General features: G+C 39.5%; 1 long non-coding RNA gene across 3 annotated transcripts in view; it reads left to right on the plus strand.

Annotated features, from left to right (window-relative positions):
* The window catches only part of LOC140202669 (uncharacterized), a 168,279-nt gene that overhangs the window by 102,283 nt on the left and 44,131 nt on the right, over window positions 1-21,865 (plus strand). For 2 of the 3 annotated variants that reach the window (XR_011887150.1, XR_011887152.1), the window contains one exon: window positions 17,677-17,811. This is a non-coding gene — a long non-coding RNA (uncharacterized lncRNA). Of the gene's footprint in view, window positions 1-17,673; window positions 17,812-21,865 lie in introns of all 3 variants that reach the window. The other variant, XR_011887151.1, reaches the window with a different exon arrangement.

Raw genomic sequence — 21,865 nt, forward strand, 5'->3', positions numbered from 1 at the left:
TGACCCAGATGCAGTATTATTGTTGTTGCAAGCCTGTGTTTGTTTAGTTGGTTCATGCAGGTGTTGGTTGATGTTGGCTCATGGGCTATTAAATTGATAGCATACTCTCTAGTTTTGTCTCCACTCCTAAATTTTCTGTGACCTAGACGTCACCTGTCTGCTACCATAGTTACTAGAACAACCTTTTGCTGAACAAATCATGTGGACTTTGGAATAGTTGATCCTGGCATTGTTCAGTGAGAATGCTCACTCCAGGTCCTGTTCTAAATGTGCTCAAAATAATGTTGGGCTTTGAATTGTATTGATAATGGAGTGAATCTTACTATGAGCCTTGTGGCAGTGGTGAGCTTGTAATAAGGCGTACATTTTGGGGGGTATTTGTAGAAATAAAATGTTAGTTTTCGACATGATTAATGACTGACTTTTTAAATTAAATGCGGATGAGATGGGTGGAATAGTGGTGTGGGGGTGGATGAAAGCAGTGCTGACTTAGGATGAATGAAACTGAGATGCTCTTTCTGATGAGGGGAACTTTACCCAATTACCTCATTTCATCACTATTTAAAATAAACTCTCATCTCTAGCATTATAAAAGCTGTGGGAAATTTACCATTTAAGTAAGCATTCACTTGTATTGTGTCCTTTGTTTTTGGAATCCAATCTAATGTGGAGAGTAATGACCTTAGGTCATGCTTTCCTGTCCACATCCAACCCCTGAGCTACACTGTTCAGAATAAATTTTATTGCAAAATGTCTTTCACAACTGTGAAAGTCAATGCAGCACTTCTTTCAAACAACTATTCAAATATAGCAAAGGTGCAGAAGATTCCGTAAACATGAATGAATTAGATGATCAGAGACTCAATTCTGATGATGGAGACACAGGAGACTGAAAATGCTGGAATCTAGGGCAAAAAATAAACTTCTGGAAGATCTCAGTGGGTCAACCAACATCTTGAAGGCAAACCCAGTTTGGGAGTTTAGCATTTTGGGAGACCCTGCATCAGGACTGTACAAGATCTTAACCCAAAATATCCATCATTCTTTTGCCTCCACAGATGTTGCTTGACCTGCTGAGTTCTTCTAGAAGTTTTTTTTTGCTTTAGGTCTAAGAATGCTTGAAATACATTCTAGGTCCGATTTTGTTCGGCTTTATTAGTAGTCCTGGTCATGATTTCCTGGCTAGATGATTTTGCAGGTGGCCTTTGCATGAAGTCTAAAGGCAATACAAAACTAGCAGGGATTCACCACCCTCTTTTCAACAACTGCACTGGTTAGCCCTGCCTTTGCATCCTTGAGTCAGGGAGCACATAGACCTTGGATGATTTTGGGCAGAGTAGCCTAGACCCATAAGGGCTCAACGACCTTTGGCAAAAGACAAAGCTGGGGTTGAAGCTTTGTTATTTTCTCAAATGTGTGAAGCAGTTTGAACAGTGTAACAATATTTACTGAACTTTATTCTTCTATTAAAACACCTAACAGATTTTTAAATTTACTATTTAATTAGTTCCAATTCCACTTTCTGTGAATCTCCTTTGAAATTACATGCAGTTTCTAATCCTGCTTTAGGTCTGATCTGGTATTGTCAGAAAGGATTGCCCAATTTTATGCTTGTGAATCCCTACAATATTAGGTTTCATCAGTGGCTTCTGTGAGGAGTCCTTTAGTGGTCTAGAATGACAGAAGTGAGTCCTGAATCTGAGTCCATGTGAATATGGGACTTTACTTTGCCTGAATGGATGAATAATAGTAGTTTCGAAGGGAACTGCTTGCCTCTGTGAGGAAGCTTCAGTTACTCGTTTTTTAATATTTTTGAGTTATTGTAATCCATCAAACCCGTGGTTGTTTTTCAAAACTGGAGGTGTTCCATCTTTCAAAGTTTTCCATTAGAGATTTTGTAGGTGGGGCTTGCTCTAGCTAGATAGACTATGCCCCCCTGTTACATTGCTGAAAGCTCTTTTGCCATTAAGGGCTTTGCCACTTATCTTCAGAGTAATCAACCTAATGAGTTGGTAAGCTCAGGAAATGAAGAGTGTGGGTGATGGGTCCCTCTTGGGAGAACACGATCCATTGATTGGAACAATGAACTGGTTGAGAATTCTTTACAACCATCTGAAGTCATTTTTCATTTTAGCCAAAAGAGGCATTTCACTCAATGTCAGGCAGGATTATGTAGGCAAGCTTCAGGAATGTCTGAATTGCTTGAATAATTGAAAGAGAGATTGTTAGTGCTTTTGTTACCATGGGGATAAGGAAAGTGCTGAGTTGGATACCCTTGGTCTCATCATGTAAATCACATTATAAACTCAAGGCAAAGTTGTCAAGTTTAGTGATACATAAAAAAAAGGCAATGGAATTGGTGAAAAAGTACAGAAAGGTCTAGCTAATCATGTAGTGGAAAAAAAATAAACAAATGGAGTTTCTGACTGTTCCAGTGCATCCCCATTTAAGTTTTGCTAGAATTTACTAAGAATTTCAGTTGCAGAACTTCTATGTTATGGTCTAACAAAATTAGACATCGGTAACCCTGAGCAGCAAAACTTAAGCTGGAGTTTGCTTTACTTTTAGAGTCCTCTATGATAAATTGATGAATAAATAGTCAGATCAGATTATACAAATTAGAACATTCTCAAGTTCTTCAACAACACTGAATTGGGCTTTTGGCTTGAGTAACAGGTAAGATCTGTGTGAGGACATCAGGTGAAGATGAAGGGTCTCAGCCTGAAACTTCGACTATACTCTTTTCCATAGATGTTGCCTGGCCTGCTGAGTTCCTCCAGCATTTTGAGTGTGTTGCTTGGGTTTCCAGCATCTGCAGAATTTGGTTCAATAAGAGAAATTTTGTTTGAATTGAGATTTCTCTTGTACTTGATTATCTTTTGAACGCTCACTGTCTAAACATTGTTCATGAAGAATAAGTTTTAAAATAGTTGAGCATGCTCCTCAACTCAGTCACAGTATTAAAACTTCTCATTGAAAATGCACTTCTGCTGAAGTAAAAGGCCCTAAACTTTCCTGTTATATTTTATGTGCATATACTGTAATAGTAAACTACAGCGTATTTGCAAGATTCCACGTGCATTCCTGGATTAATGAGTCTATCAGACAGGTCCAATCTCAGAAGTTGTTGTTGCTGCATAGTCACTGGAAGTTGCTTTCTATTTACATATATACATTAGACTCACTATTATCATTGGCTATAAAATCTGGTCCATAATGTTTGGTATCAATTATTTTGATTTTTTTTAAGTAAAAGATTGTGTGTTTATTTCCTGGATTAAATATAGCAATTCAGTGACATACAACTCCACTGACTTACCATTCCAGTATCTTTGGCTTGAACTGACTTTGATTGTGTTTGTGTGGAGTTTGCATGTCCTTTTCATAATCATGTGATTTCCATGGTTTTCTTGTGTATTTTAAAGATGTGTAGATATGGCAGTTAATACTTACCGTAAATAAGTGACAAAAGATCAGAGGGAAGTTGAAGGATATGGGTACGGGAGTAAATCTGCATGGTTTGATGGGTCTAAGGAGAGGAGGAATGAAGCTGATTGTGGACCTGATAGCTGAATGTCCTCAATTATTGTAACTAAGTGCCTGTACAAAAATTTGATAATGTAGGGTAATGTAATTGGTGGAAAGGCACAGAATTCACATCCACCGACATTAGTTTGAGGTTCACTTTAAGAGGCAGGTCTGACGTGATGAGGTAATTACGTGAAGGACTTTTAGCATGCTTTGTGTTCAGTTTTTAGTGTTCAATAAATGAGTTGCTTTTCTGAAACATAAAAAAGCCTTCATGGTTTCATTTGTAAAAGCCTACAATAAAAGCCCCAATTCAGTTGTGCTATGCAGTCTGATCATGAAAAGATGGGTATGGTTGGTGATGTAGTCCTTTGAATCCACTGTAAAGCAAGTTAGTTTGTTGTACTATGTCCACCATTGATGGTCAGCCTACCTAAAAAAAGAGTGTTCCTAGTGAACTAAGGTCAACATAACAAGCACAGTGTACCTCAATCAGTCTGGCTGTACCAAAGGGATGTAATTTTGGTACCATATAGTATGTTTGGTGGCCCCTAGAACTTTGCAGAATTTCAGCCAAACCAATCTAATCTGACTAATTGTGTTTTTGTCTTTTTTTGAATAATTCAAGTGTAAGTGTATGGAGGTAGGCAAAAGCATGGTAAAATCGGAAATTCAGAGGAAGTAGAAAATGAATGGCAGCAAATCAAATAACTTCGCTGTCTGTACAGGAACATTTAAGTGAAACATAAATGGCCATATAACAGCTGTATGACCTAGCCCTTGATTTCAGATTATGTCCTTTTGATTTGTACTCTCTTATTGCTGTAAGTTACTTCTCTGCATCTAGCTATCAAAATGATCTTGCACACCATGTTTCTATTACCTTTTGGTTCTATACTAATGGGAATGCAGTTGTCAGTTTTACTACAAGTCCATGAGCCTCATGAATCTGCAATCAATGGCACCTTCCTGAGACTCAGTGCCCAAAGCTAATGAGTCTGATCAAGACATGTACAGTGTATACATGGTACCAGTATAAACTGGCTAGCTGGTCTTTCAGAGTTCCAAGTTAAGTATGTCATTGAGTTGAGCAAGTCCGCTAGCTCTGAACCTGCTGAGTGAGAGACGCTGGTGAATTTGCCACTTCGTTCCATCGCTGATCTCCACTCAAGTCCAGCCTGACAAAGCACAGGAATGGTGGCTCCACTGACCTGAAAGGGGATTGTGGTCCTGTAGAGTAGATGGAAAAAGGCACATTCAGTTATTTATTTATATTTTACTTATTTGCCCTTATTTCAATACATACTGTTTTGTGTTTTAATTATTTTATGTAATAATTTAATCAATATTTAATTAAATTCTCTGAATATCAGAGACACTTAAAGCCTATTACAAATCCTTTCAGGTTTTCAGTGGAGCTAAGGCTCTGGCTCATGTTTTTCCTTCTGTCAGTGTTTTCAGGAACTGGAGCTTTGGCAATATGCCACTTAAGTGCTTCTTACCATTTACTGTAGGTCTCACTTAGCAGGTCAGACAGCATCTGTTTCTCTTTCCATGGGTGCTGCCTGACCTGCTGAATGTTTCCAACATTTATTAAGGGAGAAAATAAAGAATGTTTTAAATTGTAAAGAAGGGGACGGATGAAAAGGTCAAAGGGAACATTTAAAATAGGACGGAGATCATGGTAGTCCCGTTGACTCAATGCTTTCAGAACGAGGACAGTGACAGAGGGAATAAGAAAATCAAATGGACCTGCTAGATCTGTGTTCTGCCTTTTGCAGTTTCAGCATATTCTTTTTTGCTTTTATTTCTCAAATTACCTTCCTTCCCATTCCCTTTGGGAAACCCTTCTCTTTATTTCCTCCCTGTTCTTATCCCTCTCTTTCTCTGCAACTTAAAAGTCTCTTGTTCTCTCCAGGTCTCATGAAGGGTTCTTGACTTGAAATATTAACTGTTTCCTCTCTACAGATTGCTCTCTGATTTGCTGGATATGCGAACGAGGGAAGATCTGATAAAATTATACAAAATTATGAGAGGTATAGATAAGGTAAATGCAAGCAGGCCTTTCCAAGCAGCTTAGATGAGGCGAGAGCTACAGATAATGTGTTAAAGGTGAAAGGTGAAATATTTAAGGGGAACATGAGGAAGAACTTCCTCACTCAGAGTGCAGTGAGAGTATGGAATGAGCTGGCAGCAGAAGTGGTAGATGCGGGTTAAATTTTAACATTTGAGATATAAAAATGGATAGGAACATGGATGGGGGGTGTATAGAGGGTGCATGTTGAAGGGGCTGGGCAGATTAATAGTTCGGCACTGGTAGATGGGCCAAAGTGCCTGTTTCAGTGATGTAGTGTTCTGTGACTTTATATTATTGGTACTTGGCGTTTTTATTTTGGTTCATTACTTCTTCATTTGACATTTCTAATTCTTGGAGGTAAAGGTATAACAACTATTCCCATCTTCTGCAGAACATAAGGCTTTGAAAAATTCATTTTAATTTTAAGTAAATCTGGGATATATGAAGTAAATGTTGAAGCATGCCACACCATAATTTACCTGTTGACTCACTACAAGTAAATGCAGTTATTTTCATCAATAGGCAATTGATGGGTCAGTAGTGCCAGGGTGAGGTATAAATAACTACGCATGTTTCAAACATTCAATCCTGTTTAAAAATGGTTAAATAAGTTGGAACAATCTGATACAGCAATCTGAGTCTTAACCATGAATCTAGCATTCGGCTGCTTGCAATCTGAGTTCACTCACAAAGAATGTTAAAAACAATCCAATTCCAGATGCAGAAATCTCTTGCCGTCAGTGCGCTCGTTTGTAAAACCCATCCCAGAGAAAGAATATTCTGCAGCAATTCCAATCAGCCTGTGTTGTAATTGCTAATTAACAACTAGCATTTGGATGTGTTGAAGCACTGGCTGGTTACGGTTCCCTTCCAGGAATTGACACAGGAGTCAACTTCCTATGCCTCATTACCACAGGTTCACATTGAGAGAGATAGGAAAAGAAATATAGTCCATGGTAGTATGTGGGTTTCACAGCAGTTCAGGAGCCTTGTGGCAGTGGGGAAGAGGTTGTTGCTGAACCTTGAAATGGGGGTTTTCAGGCTCCTGTACTTCTTACTTGATGGCATCGTTGAGAAAAAGACATGGCCCAGATGATGATGATGGATGTCACCTTCCTGAACTATCACCATATGTGGATGTCTTTGATGATGGGGAGAGCTGCAGCCATGATGGAACTAGCTGAGTCCACCATTCTCTGTAGCCTCTTGCATTCCTGTACATTGGAGATTCCCTACCAGTCACTGTACTATATAGAAGTTTGTCACAGTCTTCAATGATATGTCAAATCTTCTTAAATCTCTAAGAAAGTAGAGATTCTGGGAAGCCTTCTTCATGGCTGCATTATGCGCTGGACCCAGGATAGATCCTCCAGGAACTTGAAGCTGTTTGTCCTTTCCACCACAGGCCCTTCACTGAGGACTGGTGCATGTTTCAAAGTTGCTGGTGAACGCAGCAGGCCAGGCAGCATCTGTAGGAAGAGGTGCAGTCGACGTTTCAGGCCGAGACCCTTCGTCAGGACTAACTGAAGGAAGAGTGAGTAAGGGATTTGAAAGTTGGAGGGGGAGGGGGAGATCCAAAATGATAGGAGAAGACAGGAGGGGGAGGGATAGAGCCAAGAGCTGGACAGATGATAGGCAAAAGGGGATACGAGAGGATCATGGGACAGGAGGTCCGGGAAGAAAGACAAGGCGGGGGGGACCCAGAGGATGGGCAAGAGGTATATTCAGAGAGAGAAAAAGGAGAGTGAGAGAAAGAATGTGTGCATAAAAATAAATAACAGATGGGGTTCGAGGGGGAGGTGGGGCCTTAGCGGAAGTTAGAGAAGTCGATGTTCATGCCATCAGGTTGGAGGCTACCCAGACGGAATATAAGGTGTTGTTCCTCCAACCTGAGTGTGGCTTCATCTTTACAGTGGAGGAGGCCGTGGATAGATATGTCAGAATGGGAATGGGATGTGGAATTAAAATGTGTGGCCACTGGGAGATCCTGCTTTCGCTGGCAGACATAGCGTAGATGTTCAGCAAAGCGGTCTCCCAGTCTGCGTCGGGTCTCGCCAATATATAAAAGGCCACATCGGGAGCACCGGACGCAGTATATCACCCCAGTCGACTCACAGGTGAAGTGTTGCCTCAACCGGAAGGACTGTTTGGGGCCCTGAATGGTCGTAAGGGAGGAAGGGCATGTGTAGCACTTGTTCCGCTTACACAGATAAGTGCCAGGAGGGAGATCAGTGGGGAGGGATGGGGGGGACGAATGGACAAGGGAGTTGTGTAGGGAGCGATCCCTGCGGAATGCAGAGAGAGGGGGGGAGGGAAAGGTGCTTAGTGGTGGGATCCAGTTGGAGGTGGCGGAAGTTACGGAGAATAATATGTTGGACCCAGAGGCTGGTGGGGTGGTAGGTGAGGACCAGGGGAACCCTATTCCTAGTGGGGTGGCGGGAGGATGGAGTGAGAGCAGATGTACGTGAAATGGGGGAGATGTGTTTAAGAGCAGAGTTGATAGTGGAGGAAGGGAAGCCCCTTTCTTTAAAAAATCCCATGATCCTCTTGTATCCCCTTTTGCCTATCACCTGTCCAGCTCTTGGCTCTATCCCTCCCCCTCCTGTCTTCTCCTATCATTTTGGATCTCCCCCTCCCCCTCCAACTTTCAAATCCCTTACTCACTCTTCCTTCAGTTAGTCCTGACGAAGGGTCTCGGCCTGAAACGTCGACTGCACCTCTTCCTACAGATGCTGCCTGGCCTGCTGCGTTCACCAGCAACTTTGATGTGTGTTGCTTGAATTTCCAGCATCTGCAGAATTCCTGTTGTTTACTGGTGCATGTTTGTCTGACTTCCCCTTCCTAAGGTCCACAGTCCGTTCCTTGGTTATGCTGATGTTGAGTGAAAGATTGTTATGACAACACTTAATCAGCGCACCCCTATCTCAGGTCAGCTTTATGCCTCCTCCTTGTCATTCGTGATTCTACAACAGCAGAAGGGTCATTGGCGAATTTGTAGGTGGCATAGGAGCATTACTTAGTATGCAGTTTTAGGTACAGTACAGAGAAAGTAGAGCAGTGGGTTTAGCATGCATCTGCACTGCTGGTCAGCAAGGAGAAATGAGACTTCCAATCTGTAATAATCATTGTTTGCCATTAAGGAAATCGAGGATCTAATAGCAGAGGGAGGTACAGAGTAGGTCTTGGAGTTGACAGCAAGTTTTGAGGGGATGTTGGTGTTGATCGGTGAGCTGTAGTCAATGAATAACAGCCTGACATATGTTTCCATTGTCTAGATGATACAGATCAAAGTGGGGAGCAAGTGAGATAGTATCTAGTGAGTATAAGTGCTTCTGCAGAGTAGTCATTGTGGCAGGACACCCTGCTCCCTCCCTCCCTGTTGGCATATCATTACTTCTCTTATAATGTGACTGGAAAATAATAATTCTTCTCACTCAACCTATTAAAAGAGTAAATAACTCAAAAAGGTATCCATTTTTCATTAGTTAGGTGACAGTCTAGATGCCTTTTTCTGAAATTTTAATCCAGTGCATGTTCGTCTTTTGATACCTTTAATGATAGTTGTTAAAATGTCCCTTTTTATATTATTTATTTTATTTAACACGGGGAGGATTATGTTCCTATGTATGAAAGAAAAACTATAGTGCAAAATTAAACGGTTGATAACTTCAGAGACTATAAGAAAACTTTAAATTATGATGGAAAAAGCTTTCATGGAACATTTTATAAATAATCAGGTTCTAGAATAATGGCTTTGGTCATATATCCTCACAATAGAGCTCCAGAAGTTAGCTTCTGTCGAAGGGAAAAAAAAATACTGAGTCTGATAATATTCTTAATGGAGGGATTTGAAACCTTTTCAGAGCAACCTTTAATAAAGTGCATCCCTCACCTACTTTGAACTTCATGATGACCCTTGACTGATCACTCAAAGTCTGCATATTATCAGAAATTCAACATAACTTCAAAAAAGGTTTCATCACAATAAGATAAAGAGCTGATCAGTATTAAAAGCAAAATTGTTAATTGTTGCCCAAGTCTTTATGTCAGTTTGCAAGCATATATTGTGCTGAAACACAAAGTCATAGTTTCCCTGTGATAAACATTATAGTGACCAAACACAGCTCCTCTAACTTAATTTTTCTTCAAGAAATTTAGTTATCATGAATTTAGTATTGAAATACAATACTGGGTGTTAAAGTATTAGATGACCCATCCTGGGCCCAGCACATAAATGCAATTATGAGGAAAGTGAGTCAGGATCTGCACTTCCTTAGGAAGTTATGGAGGTCCGGCTTGTAATTGGACACTTAAACAAACCTCTGCAGATACACTATTGAAAGTATCCAGACTGGTTAAGCAATACAAATGCCGAGGAAGGGAAGAAATTGCAGAAAGTAGTGGACTCTTCCCAGTACATCATGGCACATCCCACCCCGCCATTGGTTGTATCTAAAGGAAGGACTGCCTTTAGAAGGCAAAGTCCCCGCCAATGAGACCATGATGTCTTTTTGCAGCTACCATCGGGCAGGAGGTATCAAAGCCTGAGGTCCCATACCACCAGGTTCAAGAACAGCTATTTCATTTCAACTATTCGGTTCTTGAAACAACCAGCAAAACCCTAATCATTATGATTTGGCAACACTATGACCAGTTTGCAATGTTCCAATTGTGTCCTTTCTTGTAAAAATTGAATAGAATTTATGTTTATGTTTTACCTGTGAATGCTGTGTATATGATGCTATGTGCCTATGATGCCGCTGCAAGTGTTTCTGTGTACCTGTGCATGGATGTATATGTACTTGTGCACATGACAATAATCTGGACCTCAACTTTGTAAGACCCTTTTGTTTAGTTTGCTTCCGTTTAATATTTTTAAATATGAAGGTCCAATGCATATGCTGCCAAATATTTGCAAATACACTGTAATATCCAATTAAAAGCATGCTCTTTCATCTATAATCACTTGAAAGTGTTATGATAGAGATTTAAGTAGCCTTATACTGTAGTTATGCTTAGTTGAAGATGAAGTGGTGCACATTTACTGTAATAACATTAATCTCTGTTAGAAGGATGTTGAAGTCTATGTTGCACAGTCAGAAGAGCAACAAAGCAGGAAGAAGATGCTATTTTTGTCTGTCCTGTCAGTTGAGGGATAATCACTGATGACAGACCTGCCTCCTTTTCCTGTCTGACTGCCTAGCCATTACATATTTCAACCATTCGTCATTTTGTGATTGGAGTTAAATCATGGAGAAGAGTCATGGGGCAAGGGAGGAGAGGGAGAAAGACTGAGAGTGTTGGTTGTGAGTGTAGTGATATTCAAAGGGAAAAAGCAGCAAGAAAGACCAGGCACCTTGCTAGGTATTTGAATGTGTTTAAAATGTTGCTGTAGCATTGCATTAAATTGATACAGACATTTATTCTTAGGGGACGAGTATCTTTCAAAGTAAGTAGCTTTGCAGCAAGCTGTCCTGCCATGCTTAGAAAAGAGCTAATTGAAACATGCCCTTTTAAAGTGATGAGCTATTAATGAAAGTGTTCACTCCAACTGAAAAAAGGGAAAGAGCTGAATGTGTGTATTTTTAGCATCTTGGGTGCATCCATTGGTATTTTACAGCCAATGAACTAATTTTTGAATTGTAGTAATGTAGGAAATCTTATACTGTAGGCAATGGAGCAGCCAATTTTGCAAACAGCAAGCTGTTGTGGAAACTCGTCTGGAGAACATTCAAACTAGAAATGTTGAGTGACAGCATACCGCACTACATTGATACGACAGATGGGCTAATAATAAACTTGACTTGACTCGCCTTGATAGAATCTCCTCTTGAATTTCAAAGTTCAAAGTAAATTTATGATCAAAGTATGTACATGTATATTCATTTTCTTGCAGGCATTCACAATAGATACAAAGAAACACAACGGAATCAATGAAAAACTGTACACAAAGGTAGACAAACAACCAATGTGCAAAAGGCAATAAACTATGTAAATACAAAAAGAAAAGCAAATGATAATAATAAATAAATAAATTGTTTTGCGAACATGAGTTGTAGAGTCCTTGAAGGTGAATTCATAGTTTGTGGAATCAGTTCAGTGAAGTTATCCACTCTGGTTCAGGAGCCTAATGGTGAAGGGTAATAACTGTTCTTGAACCTGGTGGTGGAGGACATAATGCTCCTGTACCTCCTTCCTGATGGCAGGTTAACTATTAACCATTTTTACTCTTTCACAAGTGGTAGTGAAAGAAGGGTGATTATAGGCTGAATTGGATCAAATTTGATGACCTTTGGAGTTCAAGAAGAGTCTGAGCTTTCTGTGATAGAGTAGTTAGCTTCTGACCCCTCAGAGCTTCTTCTCTATTTACAAGGGTCATTCCACTGAGTGGCTACAGCCAAAACTGAATAAACAATATAATTCATTTCAGACCAATTCCCTCAATTGGTGACCTACTGGATAACCTACCCCTCCAGTGCTGCCACACTGTAGCTCAGGTATTGAGATTTCAAACAATGCTCTGCAACTGCTAACAAAATATGTTAAAACCTTATTCTGTCACTGCGGTCTGTTAACAAGAAGCACAAAACCTGCTACTCATTGCAACATAATCACCACCTTTCTAAATTTCACTTCCTCTCCAGGTCATACACCATCCTAACTTAAACGTCTATCTGAAATGTATTCTTTATTGTTGTTGAGTCTGTATGCTTGAATTTCCTACATATCACATGGAGTGTCACCACCACAAAGATGGTAACTTTAAACGATAAATCCAGCCTTGTTATAACTGTCCACAATCAATGCAACAAAATGAAATGCCATTTTTTCAGCTATCTGTGCAAACTTGAGTTGGTAAAGTGGAAGCTACAACCCATGATCAGATTATCATTGCTTGCATTTACTTTTCAAGTCAAGTTTTTGTAGTGAAGAAAAGACTTGCTACGTAAGTCTTAGTATCTATTCTACAATGATAGAATAGTTGAGGAGCATGTAATATTTTTAGTGCATAATAAACAAAACAGATGAAAGCATGTTTTTGTGTTCTCAGTTGTCTTTATTTAGACATCATTATTGGATTAGAAGCTAAAATTTTTCAAGTGGGTTTTCTGTAGTTCAGAGGTGCAAGATGTGCAAGTGTTGATTGACCAATGTCAGAGTTTCACTGCAAATAAAAGGGATGGGTGTAAGATTTAAATAAATTCTGAATTCTAAATCAATTTTCACACAGATTGAAGCTGGATACATTAATATATTCTGTATACACTGATGGGTGTCGTGGTGGAGACATGTCCCTACCAGCAGAGGTGTAGGGTGCTCCTTCCCTCTGCTAGCCTGCAGATCGCCCTTAGCAAGCTACTTAGCCTCGATCAGGGTCATGCGAAGCAATGAGAGCAGGCGGTGGATGGCTGAATGAGCAGCTGGTGCATATTACATCATGCGCTGATGCCAGGCAGACAATTTCTGAAGAGAATTGTTAATGGCTGGGGTCACTCATCTTGTAAAGACACTGCCCAGAAGGAGGCAATGGCAAACTTCTGTAAAAAAAAAATTTGGCAAGAACAATGATGGTTATGGAGACCTTGAACACCCCATATCATACGACTTGGCACACTATGATGATGAATACACTGAAATTTTCCAACCTTTGTGTAGATCAGATACTGAAGTGTATCTTTTATCCCTCAAATAATATTATACATCATTGCATTTATATTATATATTGGTTTATAGCTTTAAGCGCGTCAATATTTATGGTATGAACTTGGGTATAAGATGTCTGTTCAAAAAGTTAACAACTGATACAAAGCCAATTTTTCCTTTTGGAGGTGGTATGTATTGCCAGATTAGATACTTAAAGCATGGTGGTAATTCACAAAATGCAACCTTTTTAGAAACCATTATACAAGTTAGATTCCAAGTTCTTACAGATGAAGTGACTAAATATTGGGGTCAGGTAGATACTCAGCAGAAGTGTAGGCATGGATTTATAAAGATTAAAGCATGCCCAACAAACCTAGTTGATTTTAACTAACTTAGTAAATAAAGGAGTGTCTAACTTTGGCATTCATATGGACATCTAGAAAGCTGTTGATAACATTTTGAGTGAGAGTCTTAATATGAGAGTGGATAGGAACTGTGTCTCTTGTTCCTTCTCCCTTCCTTGCTGCTTTTCAGTGGTTCTAGAAGAAATTAGTTCAAAGGGTCAGTGACATGGGAAATGTGGAAAAATAAAGAAAACAGCCAAAGAACACAGAGACAAGTGATACAACTATAAGGGGCATAAAAAACATGAAACTGGGACATGAAGCTGGTTACTGTGACATTACAGAGCTAAGTTAGCATGGTAGAAAACATAATATGCTGACAATATGGGCATCTTCCCAAAGTAGGAACAAATTTAGCATAGGTAGGGCTTAGAAGAGGACAACTAGAGAAGAAAGCTTTTGAATTTTGAAGGAGAAATGAAAAGAGAAAACATGCTAAAGTGCAAAAGCTACTCAAAATCGGTATATTTCCCACACACTACCACAGGTTTCAAGCATAACCTGATAAAATGGGTTGAGCTGAATGTACTCTCTGTGGGTTTTAGGGAGAAGAGAAATCACACTACTGATTACAAGCACCGGCAGGAAGAATTTGTGAGGATATAGTTTACTTTTGAGGGGAAATGACACAGGTGCAAGAAAGTGGGGAATAAGGATTCACATAGTGGTTCTGGATGATTAGAGTTTAGCACACTTTCAATGCATTTTCCAAGCTTCAAAGTTCAAATTATGCCTTCAGTTTATCTTCAGTGAATTTGTTTATTTTTCACTGCATTTGATAATTCTTGATACACTACTATGATTCCCTGCTTATTAGTGGTGAAGCTTTTTCCACTTATTTAATTTTGTAGTAACAGTTGTTAACATATTAAAATGGTGTTTTGAGTTTAAGATTGATTTCTGTACTGAAAAATTTGCAATCCTAGGACATGTCTACTCTATGTTTGTTGAGATCACTGACCTAGAAGTGCATGTAACTTGTTTCTGAAGGTGAGAAATTAGGTTTAGTTGTATGCCCTCAACGGGAAGTGATTTATTCATGAATCTTATATTGAAAAATGTTTGTAGTAAAATGTAGCTTCCAGTAGATGGCAATGCTATAAAAAAGCAAGGCCAGGCCTCAAAGCTTAAGTGCAAGAGATTCTGCAGATACTGGAAATCTTGAGTAACACACAATCTCAGCAATCTATAAAGGGGAATAAAGAGTCAATGTTTCAGGCCAAGAACCATAATGAGGACTCAAATGCCTCAAAGCTGATGTTTTGCTTGCTTTATAACAAACTGAATTGAGGGAAGGCAAATAGCTATAACAGTTGAAAATTCTCCTTGTACAATCAGGTGTAAGTGGTATTATGGAAGCAGTATAACTTCATTGGAAGGTATTGATTAAACAATTGTTTTCTTGAGCTGTTTGCATCAGGGCTTTTCACCAAGTAGTGATTTTGGCAGAAGTTTGAAAGCAAATGTGTGATCTGGGTTTGATGAGGAATGACAGACGTATCCTGTCCCAACCCACCACCCAAAGCAACATTTGGAGGTCTTCAGGCATTTGTTATATTCACAAAGCATCAGCACATTTATCTCAGTAAAAAATTTATTTTGTTAGATTTTCTTGCAACATCTTGTGTAGATTTGCTATTTGGTGAACTGGAAGACTGATTTAGAGATCATGAGGCAGGTTTATATTTGGCTGCCTCAGCCGACATACATATGTATAGAGGTGTAATGCCCTGGTTAATATTCCTTCTGCTATGCTGTGAGGTAGTTTATATTAGCAGTTTTCTGTAAAAGCAATGTGCCATGCTGGAAAGAGTGTTTTGGCTTCAGCTATGATAAGGAGCCATGTTGTCCAACTTAGGAATGTGAGTCAGCCAATCAGGATTGTGGGATGTGAGAGAAGGTTCTAGAGAGCTGTGGCGAAGAGTTTTCTGAAGGACAGTAGTCTGGTTTAGGGTCTTTTGGTGGGAGTCGTGCAGCGGGACGGAGTGGAATATACTGCAGAATATCATTGGAAGGAGAGTCCCTTTGCAAGAAGTGCTTTGTGCAGATGAATGGCTCCAAGGAGGAAGGACAATACGAGAGAGAGAGAGAGAGAGAGAGAGAGACACACACAGAGACAGAGACAGACAGACATTGACACATTCTGCACAAGGTGGTCTTTGTGGGCAGTTTGAAAATGTTGTAGGTGTTTTCACACAGATCATGGGTCCAGTGCCTGAGTAAGAGAAACTCCTCCGAAAACCCCCATGAGCTCCAACGGTTATGTGCACATCGAACTGGTTAACTGTGATAGGCCCTTTTCTTTCCTTTTTTCCTATTAACTGTTTGATGAAGCCGAAATTAGCAAGCATACTTTCTTTATAAGTTTATGCAGTGTACGATTTTTTATTTCTTGCTGACCGATAATTTTGTATGGCTGTATTTATACAGTATTCACTCAAATCAAGGTTCCCGTTAATCAGAATATCCCAATTTTCCTGTTTGGTTGAACATCAAATCATACTGACCCTAGATGTATATTGTTTATAAAGGTGGCCTTCTCACCGCTGTGTCATGTGGCTGTTAGCCAAGTTAGCTATCGAGCTAAGTTTGCATACGAGCCCAGTGAGAGAGTTATAGAGGTAAAAGGAACAGATGGCAGACACTCTTACATGCATTTTGAGTTAATGATGAAGTATGAATTTCTGTGTGTTTATATGTTGATCTGCAGATATTGTTCAAGTTCATTGGTGGACTTATAAGAATGTTTCTCGTATTAACCACTTCATTTGTATGATGGAAATTTCCATCGGCTAATAATGGTTACAAGCAACCTGTACCAATATAGAACTCTTAGCTGCATCTTATGTGCCACAGAGGCCTTGTACACACCCAGTGGCCTCAGTGATTTGCAAAGGGCTTAGTTTATGCAAAAATTCTCTATACAGCACATTCAAGGAACAAATTTTATTAAAATTAACATTTCCATTTAGTGACCTGAACACTTAAATATCTGATAGAAAATGTCAGACCTGAATGTTTCATAAATTCCCCTTAGGTGGTTCAAAAGGCCATGTTCTACTTATTGTATGTCCTTGTCTTCTAGCAGGCAATATTAGAAAGAAGTATTAATGCCTGAGATTTTCATCTGGGAGAGAAAAGGTGTGAATCTTCAGGAAAGCAAAATGTTACCTTTCTGCAGCTGTTGGGGCTCAAGTTATCACATTTAGCTAGCCCTCAGACTGTTAGGAGTATAAGAGCTATCACTGAGGGGATTGTTTACAGGAGGACATGTTGTCTCATTCTGTGACTCCTAAGGGTCACCTAAGATGACATGACAATCATTAGTAGGTCGCTGAAACTCTGCTAACTTCAAAATGTTCTACAATCTGGATTCAGTAATCTGGAGTGTCAGCTAAAAGAAAAAAAATGAACTGATTCTTTTATGCTATGTGATCAGGTATAAAGGTGACTTGGATAGCATGGCATGAAAGTGGCAGACTATTTTTAATGTAAGATATGTCGCTTTTGTAATGTGTTAACTATAAATGCTAAAGCATCCTGACTGGCTGCATCACTGCCTGGTATGGGAACTGTACTTCCCTCAGTTGGGACACTCCAGCGCATCCGTAGATATGAACTTCCCACTGTTCAGGGCATTTACAGAGACAGGTGTGTAAAAAGGGCCCGAAGGATAAATAGGGACCCTAGTCACCCCAACCACAAACTGTTCCAGCTGCTACCGTCCAGGAAACGGTACCACAGCATAAAAGCCAGGATCAACAGGCTTCAAGACAGCTTCTTCCACCAGGCCATCAGACTGATTAATTCATGCTGATACAATTGTATTTCTGTGCTACATTAACTGTCCTGTTGTACATACTATTTATTATAAATTACTATAAGTTGCACATTGCACATTTAGACAGAGAAGTAACGTAAAGATTTTTACTCGTGTGTGAAGGATGTAAGAAATAAAGTCAATTAAATTTATTGTAAAAAGTGATAAACTTGTATCCATCTCTGTTCTGTTCTTACCAGCAGAGTTCTGTTATGGAGATCATGGAACCATAAACATTTTGGAAAATGGACGTTCATTACAGATTGGATGTCAGTTCAGAAAAGTTTGACTTAGAAAAGATGTCTCAACTTCATCACCTTTCATGGATGCTTCAAGTGGTACTGTATTCATATTTCCTTTTCATAGGATCACTGAGTAATCTGTGAACTTTTGTGCGAACATAATAGGCATAATATTGACAAAGCCATTTTAACTAAACTGTGTGCCAGGATGCTAACAGGATTAAGCTGAAAACCAGGTTTGCACGACACTCATTACATTCCCTGTTGAAGCAGAAAACTGTGCAAATGGGCTCAGTTATAGGTAGAATTATGATTTTGCAAAACTTGTCAGTATAAAAATGCTTTGAAGTTGTAAATATTAAAATCCTTCTTGCATGGATTTGTCACTAAATCTGATATTTTCAATTGTTTAAAGAAGTTGTAGAATTGTGCATTGTCAAGAGTGCTTTTAAGCAAATATCAAACACTGCACACCAAGGTTGTCTGTAGTCATGTGCAGAATAGCTTGAGAGGATTTAAATTATTATTGGTGCAAATTAAGATGCTTAATTTTTGGTAATTCACCTCAAATATTGGAAAAATAAATTTGAAAGTGATGTAACTGAAGTGAACATTCAGCTTCTGATAGAAAATCAATGTAGAATGGTTTCAGAGGTCCATGGACATGTACATCAAGATCCTACTAACTCTCTTTATTTTCCACTATCCCATCATTTTTGTAATGTTTTCTTAACTTGTTTCCCATCTCCAAAACCACATATGCATTACAAATACCATTTGCCACTTCCCTTGTGATCCAAGTCATGCATTATCCATTAATAGTTCTCTCTAATTTATTGTTTTCATCTTTGCTGAGACTCTGTTGCTTATCTTTGTGTACGGGCGTTCATGGATATGAAACCTCTGGCCCCATTGTCTAAGACTTTTGTAAATATGGTGAATACTCATAGGGCTCCACTTGCAAATTCTGCCAATTTTTCTCTTGTATCTGTTCTGTGACCCTCAGCTAGTTTCCTGTGCCAATCAATTATATACATTCAATTCCAGGAGTTTCATCCCTGGCTATCAATCTCCCCTGAGGACCTCATCAAATGCTTTCTGTAAGCCCATAGTAGGAGCATTTGCTGTCTGTCCACTCTGTCATGGTTCAGGCACCTCTTCAAAAAGTTTTATCAGGCTTGTCAAGCATGACCTATTTTAAGAATTCACCCTAGCTACCTCTGGCCAGTTGAAAAATTTCAATGTCCTGGCATTTCAATTTCCTTAGCATAACAAAGGATGTTATGCAAACTGATCTACAGTTCTCTGATTTTCCTTTCATATTTACTTAAAATTGAACTTTCTTAGCTAAATCCAGAATTTTATTAAGTGTTTTCTGGTTTTCCTTTAAGTATTACATTACAGTCAAATATTGATTGCTTTTAGCTTGACTTTCCTTTGCTTCAGGTTCTATGGTCCTGTTTGTAATACTGAGTAAACGGCATGCTTTTTAAAATCATCTTTTCAATTTGTCCTGAACAACACAGACAAGATGCTGGAGGAACTTAGCAAATTAGGCAGCATCCGTGGAAATGAATAAGCAGGTGTCATTTTGGGACAAGATCCTTCATCAGGACTGGAAAGGAAGGGAGAAGGAGAAGAACGGCTATCTAGAAGGTGATGGGTAAAGCCAGGTGGGTGAGAAAGATACAGGGCTGGAGAAGAGGAATCTGATAGGAGAGGACAGTGGACCAGAGGAAGAATGAGGGGAACAAGGGTGAGTGAAAAAAAATTAATGGAAGGAGAAATCGATATTCATGGAATCAGGTTGGAGGCTACCTAAATGGTTTGGGGTGTTGCTTCTTCACCCTGACGATGGCTTCATCATAACAAAAGAGGCAGCCATGGACTGACATGTCAGAACGGGAATGGGATAGGAATTGAAATGATTGGCTACCAGGAAATTTCCCCTTTAGTAGATGGAGCAGAGGTGCTCCCTAATTTATGTCACATCTCACCAATATAGAGGAGGATGCATCAGGACCACCAGATACAACATACAACCACAGCAGATTCACAGGTGAAGTGTTGCCTTACCTGAAGGACTGTTTGGGGCCCTGAGTGGGGGTGAGGGAGGAGATGAATGGGCAGGTCTATCATTTCTGTCGCTTGCAGGGGTATGTGCCAGGAGGGAGATTAGTGGAGAGGGAATCACAGAGGGAGCAATCTCTATGGAAAGCGTAGAGTGGGGGAGGGAAGTAAAGATGTGTTTGATGGTAGGATCCCATTACAGATGGTGGAAGTTGTGGAGAATGATGTGTTGGATGCAGAGGCTCATTGGATAGTAGGTGAGAACAAGAGGAACTATCCCTGTTAAGGAAGCAGGAAAGTGGGGTGAACACAGATGTCCAGGAAATGGAGGAGACGGGGTGAGGGCAGCATCAATGGTGGAGGAAGGGAAACACCATTTTTTTGAAGAAGGAGGACGTCTTTGATATCCTGGAAAGGAAAGCTTCATCCTGGAACAGATGCTGTGGAGATGAATGAACTGAGAAAAAGGAAAATCACCAGAAATGGAGAAAGAGGAGAGAAATGTCAGAAATGGACCAAGTGAATTTAAGGGCGTAGTGGAAGTTGGAGGCAAAATTAGTGAAATTGACAAGCTCAGCATGGATGCATGAAGCAGCAGCAATGCAGTCATTAATGAAGCACACGAAGAATTGGGGACCATTACGAGGGAAGGTTTGGAACATAGACTTAGAACATGGAACTTTTTTGGTTCCATGTAGCCAACAAAAAGACAGGCATAGCTGGGGCCCAGACGAGGGCTCAAAGCTACCCCTGGAGTCTGGAGAAAGTGGGAGGAGTCGAAGGAGAAATTGTTGAAGGTAAGGGCCAGTTCCTCCAGTTGGAAGAGGATGGTGGTAGAGGGGAACTGGTTTAGTCTTTTGTTGAGAAAATTGCAGAGAGCCCAACTTGTCCTGCTGCGTTTAGTAGTGATGGGCAAAATGATCTCACCTCTCATCTATATTTTTATAATTATGACATTTATAGAATATCATATTGGTCCTCTAGAAATATATTTTCTCACACGTCCTGATATTCAGCTTCATTTGCTGTGGTTCCATCTACTTTCACCATCTTCTCAACCATCATAAAGTCTGTAAGCATCGTTGTCACAAATGAATACATTGTGAATGAAAATCAAAATATTGTGGATACTGGAAATTTGAAATTAAATGGAGAACACTCAGCAAGTTAAGTAGCATCTGCAGAAAGAGAAATAATGTTTCAGGTCAAAGGTAAGGGACCTTCAATCTGAAATATTAGCTCAGTTTTATTTTCCACAGGTGCTGCTTGACCTGTTCAGTGTCTCCAGCATTTTCTGATTTTACAACTCTGTGAAGTTTTGAAGGATCTGTAGATTTCATAATTTTATTGGTACAGCAGAAATGTGATCATTCGTAAATTTAAAATGAAAATGGATCTAAAACTAACTTCTGAGTCTCTGTTGCAAGTCATTTCTGTTATTTTTCTCACATTGTCATGTAAAGTTTATTTTTCTTTTAGATCTTTCCAGATTTTTTTCTTACCTTGTGGCTTGTTTCAAATTTAGCAGGATTTCCTTATGTTCAATGGCTTTTTGCTTTTGTTTGTTGGCACCTTACAAATCTTTCACTTGCTACCTTGAGTATTAGGGAATTAGTGCCATCCGCTTTCATGGAATCATAGTTTTGATGCAGAATCAAATTCGCTTTATTTTATTAATTGATAAAATGTGGATGTCTGTGTGACACCAGTATTTATTGTCCATCCCAAGTTGCATGTGACTGTTTATATCTACATGGATCCTATTTTGAAATATAACATAAATTTCATTCTTCTGCCTTAGAGTAATCAAGATTTATTGGTGGAGGAGGACTGGAACATTTTGTCACTCAGTCTTAACAACAGTGTGGTGGGCACAACTCATGCCCCACATGTACTCCCTCAGCTTCTTTATCTTCTTGAGCGAACTTGACAATGATTAACAAACATGTAAGGACTTGTGAAAACGTGTCTGGCTAGGACCCTTCCACCATTGTGAGGGAAAGATATATTAGTAATATTCAAGCTCTTTGTGAGATCAGCTTTCCCCTTCCATAAACTTTGAATCTTCTATATCAAAAAT

This window comes from Mobula birostris, chromosome 9, assembly GCF_030028105.1.
Source record: "Mobula birostris isolate sMobBir1 chromosome 9, sMobBir1.hap1, whole genome shotgun sequence".
Lineage (NCBI taxonomy): Eukaryota > Metazoa > Chordata > Chondrichthyes > Myliobatiformes > Myliobatidae > Mobula > Mobula birostris.